We start from the raw sequence: 4948 nt of genomic DNA on the forward strand, positions 1-4948 counted from the left end.
AAGTGATTCTACTTAATAGATAAGTAATTTTAATACAGTGCACATTGCCTAATGAAAAATAAGAAGGCCTAAAAATGTTTTGTATTACTGTAAAACAAAGGAAATGACATCAAAAGAATGAGTTGTAAGAAGAAGTTGCAAGGTGGTCAGCAAGGCAAAGGAAGACAAATTGTTGGATTTTGCTTTGAGACAGATATTGTGACTAGAATGAGTGATTTCCATGGCTCAGATTATCATCTGTTTAAGGGTGACTGAAAGTTAAAGAAAAAGAGACTCTAAATGTAGTTTATGCTTTTAAGAAAGTTAGAGATATGAGCACAGAAAAAGACTAAGAGTTTTCTTTTTTTTAAAGATTTTACTTATTTATTTGACAGAGAGCACAGCAAGAGAGGGAACACAAGCAGGGGGAGTGGGAGAGGGAGAAGCAGGCTTCCCGTTGAGCAGGGAGCCCCATGTGGGGCTTGATCCCAGGACCCTGGGATCATGATCTGAGCTGAAGGCAGACGCTTAACAACTGAGCCACCCAGGCACCCCAGACTCAGTTTCAGTGTAAAAGGTTTATCTTCAACAAAGCAGGAAAGAATATCCGGTGGAAAAAAAGACAGTCTCTTCAACAAATGGTGTTGGGAAAACTGGACAGTTACATACAAAATAATGCAACTGGACCACTTTCTTACAGCACACACAAAAATAAATTCAAAATGGATTAAAGACCTAAATGTGAGATAGGAAACCATTCAAATCCTAGAGGAGAGCATAGGCAGTAACCTCTTTAATATCAGCTGTAGCAACTTCTTACTAGATATGTCTCCTGAGGCAAGGGAAACAAAAGCAAAAATAAACTATTGGGATTTCATCAAAATTGAAAGCGTTTGTACAGTGAAGAAACAATCAATAAAACTAAAAGGAACCTACAGAATGGGAAAAGATATTTGCAAATGACGTATTTGATAAAAGGTTAGTATCCAAAATCTATAAAGAATTTATCAAACTCAACACCCAAAAAACAAATAATCCAGTTTAAAAAGTGGACAGAAGACAAACAGATGGCTAACAGACACATGAAAAGATGCTTAACATCACTCATCAGGTAAATACAAATCAAAACTATAATGAGATATCACCTCACACCAGTCAGAATGGCTAAAATTAACAACACAGGAAATAACAGTTGTTGGCAAGGATGTAGAGAAAGGGAACCCTCTTATACTGCTGATGGGAATGCAAACCAGTGCAGCTACTCTGCAAAACAGTATGGAGGTTCCTCAAAAAGTTAGAAATAGAACTACCCTACAATCCAGCAATTACACTACTAGGTATTTACTACAAAATTTACAAAAATACTGAATCGGAGGGAGACATGCACCCTGAAGTTTACAGCAGCATTATCAACAATAGCCAAATTATGGAAGGATCCCAGATGTCCATCAACTGATGAATGGATAAAGAATGAGGTGGTATATACACACAATACTACTCGGCCATAAAAAAGTGAAATCTTGTCATTTGTAATGACATGGATAGAGTTAGAGAGTATTATGCTAAGCGAAATCAGTCAGTCAGAGAAAGACAAATACCATATGATATTATCTCCCTTAAATTCCACTCATATGGGCACCTGGGTGGCTCAGGTGGTTAAGCGACTGCCTTCGGCTCAGGTCATGATCCTGGAGTCCCGGGATCGAGTCCCACATCGGGCTCCCTGCTCGGCAGGGAGTCTGCTTCTCCCTCTGACCCTCTTCCCTCTCATGCTCTCTGTCTCTCATTCTCTCTCTCTCAAATAAATAAATAAAATCTTAAAAAAAATAATAAAAATAAATAAATAAATTCCACTCATATGTAGAATTTAAGAAACAAAAGAAATGAACATGGGTGGTGTGGGGGGGGAAGAGAGGGAAACCAAGAAACAGACTCAACTATAGAGAACAAACTGATGGCTACCAGCCGGGAGGGGACAGGCGGATGGGTTAAAAAGATGATATGGATTAATGAGGGCACTCCTGATGAACACTGAGTGTTGTAGGGAAGTGCTGAATCACTAAACTCTACATCTGAAACTAACATTACACTGTATGTTAACTAACTGGAATTTAAATAAAAATGTGGGGGGAAAAGTTTAAATGTGAAGGTTTAACGGCATTTTTTTTTTTTTCTGATGCTTTTCATTATCACAGAACACACCACCTGCAATGTGCGCGAAGAGGAAATGAGGGGTGAGGGACAGAGGTCAAAATGGGAAAGCCTGCATGGTCATTTCACTTCTTCTCTTTCTGCTTGTCCTTCTCATTCATAGCCAGGATCATCATGAGCTTTCTGAAGAGAGTAATGAAATCTAAGAAGAGGTCACCGCAGTGCCAGATATAATCCTTATCTCCATTTTCAGCCTTCTCAATAATGAGTTGAGTATCAAAAAGGACAAAGCCACACATGACCACCAGCCCCACATACAGGTTTGCCTGGAAAAGCCAAATGGATCCAAAGAAAAGGTTCCCCAGGGAAGACAAGAGCATCAGGCTCATGGCTGACATCAAGACACCTCCGAGAAAGAGGTAGCTCCGGCGCCTGGCATACAGGGCGCTCAGGGTGAAGCAGGTGAAGATCATTGCTGTGCCCGTGGAGGCGTTGGGAAGAATGCTGGGGTTGATGGCAATGCACAGCTCCAGAGCAGGGCCTAGGCCAACTCCTGTAAGGAAAGCAAATACAGCAAGAAGTCCCAGTCTTTTTTGCTCAGTTTCATGGCTATGAGGTGTTGTCATCAGCCAAATCATCAACCCCAGGGAGCCCAAGGCAGAGAGCAGGCCAGCCTGAAGGAAATGAGTGACGACATGGACATAGGCCCCCATGGCCGCCACAAACATACAGAGGGCAAAACTGGCATAGACCTTCTTCAGGTGCTGCTGTGTCGAGGGGGTTATGTGGGAAAATTTTAAGAGTGTATCACAGTTGATCTTCTGATCAAATATGTTCATGATGCCAGAGTCTGTGGGACACAGCCTCCGCTCTTCTTACCAGCCTCCCAGGAGCCTACGCAGCTCTTCTAACACCGGATGTGTTTCTTTAATGACATTTTTAATCAAGGTTTTACTTTGTTCTTGGTTTTTGGAGGAAGGATTATTTTGGAGAGAACAGATAATATAATCTCACAAAAACCTAAAATATTTTAAAAGAGTCATGATGGCATCCTTATTTTGCTTGTCCTAAATTTCAAAGTGGCACAAATATGATTTTTCTATGCAATGCTTATCATATGCAATCTTCTATTCATGCCATACTCAAAAAATAAAAGTAGTTTATACTGTCATTTTTAGTAAGTTGTTTCTAAATAACTGCATTCTTTGAATGACTTTGAACTTTGTTCAGGGAAAATTTTGTCACATACTATGCTACAGCAATAGTTTGATTATGTTTGATTTTTTTGGATCACGCACAGGAAGCTTTTGCCTCCTGTGCATATTAAAATGTGGCTTCCATGTCACTAGAAAGAAGTCAAAAAGCTTCAAACCTGTGCTCGAACCATTCAAAGAAGATTGTAATATTATACACATTTCTTCTCTTGGTGTCTAAGAGAAAAATAAAATGTTGACTGGCTTGGTAACTGATTGATTACAGCAGGGGCCAACAAACTATAGCCTATAAGCCAAACTGGGTCTGCTGCTTCTTTTTATATATAAAGTTTTATTAAAACACAACCACAGGGATTTAGGTACATATCATCCATAGCTGCTTTTGCACTATAACCACACACACAGTTGAATTAGCTGTAACAGAGGCTGTATGCCTTAAAAAAATCTAAAATATTTATTATCCTTTGCAGAAATTTGCCAACACTATATCAAAGTTTAACATTTATAGTAAATGTCTTAATTTCTAAAACAGATTTCAAATATGTGCATTCCCACATTATGTTTATTTATATTAAAAATGTGAATTTGACAAATACTTATTGAACACCTTCTATGAGTCAATCTCTTTATTAGGTGCTAGAAATACAGCAATCAACAAAACAAACAAAATTCCCGGTCCTCATGGAGCTTACATTCTAGATGTAATCAACCAGATAATAAACAACCAATAATCAACATCAAAAATCAACAAAATAATCCACCAATCAACCAAATGAATGGGAAAACATTAAAATAGTGTGCTAAATGATCATATGTGCTACTAATAATAACAAGGAACAAAAGAGAATAGGAGGTATCAGGAATTAAAGCAATAAATAAACATATTATTTACTACTACATGTCAAGTATAGTATCCTAAGATTGTCCTTAAATAAAACAAAGTTATCTCCCAGTACATCCTGTAAAATAATGACTCCCTAGCTCAAATGCCCATTTCCTAAGTTTATTATACTCAGTCCAGACACATTAAAATATCCTACTGATCTTTACCTTTAATTTGTACATGTTTCTGTGCCCACAATTCACAAAACAGAGTGAGACCAAAAAAGAATCCTAATATACAAAATTAATCCCTATGGAACAGTCTATCATATTAAACCGGTCCCTACAATTATGTATAAATTCAGTGTTTAAATCCAATTACAATCCCTCCATAATATTGTGTGAGGAGAGTAAATTTCATATAAAAGTGTTCATGTCAGTCTAGCAAGTAATAATAGCTCAATAGTACCTCAACACATTTAGAAGACAGGAAGAAGAAAAAAGTCTAATAATGTTGCAAATTATTCTTGCAAAATAAGTGGAATATAGTCATAATTTAATCATTAAATTAGCTTATGAAATAGTTATAAACAATATAAACAGCAAGCTATAAACAACCATAATCCAAACAATTTTCATTACATTGACAGAGCAGAAGGTAATTCATATTTTTAGAACTTTTTTGATTGAACTACATAGATGATACACAACTGAATCTCCCTTTTGTGTGCCCAACGATATAAAAATAAAATGGGAATAGTGGTTTATACTGGGACACACTG

At 37.4% G+C, this 4948-nt stretch overlaps 1 pseudogene; it reads right to left on the minus strand.

The window, feature by feature from the left end:
• Window positions 1-2166: 2166 nt before the first annotated feature.
• On the minus strand, window positions 2167-3051 carry LOC112812034 (bax inhibitor 1 pseudogene; annotated as a pseudogene).
• Window positions 3052-4948: the final 1897 nt, after the last annotated feature.

This window comes from Callorhinus ursinus, unplaced genomic scaffold (genome assembly GCF_003265705.2).
Source record: "Callorhinus ursinus isolate GAN/ISIS: 27379988/994484 unplaced genomic scaffold, GSC_fseal_2.0 scaffold2, whole genome shotgun sequence".
Classification (NCBI taxonomy): Eukaryota; Metazoa; Chordata; class Mammalia; order Carnivora; family Otariidae; genus Callorhinus; species Callorhinus ursinus.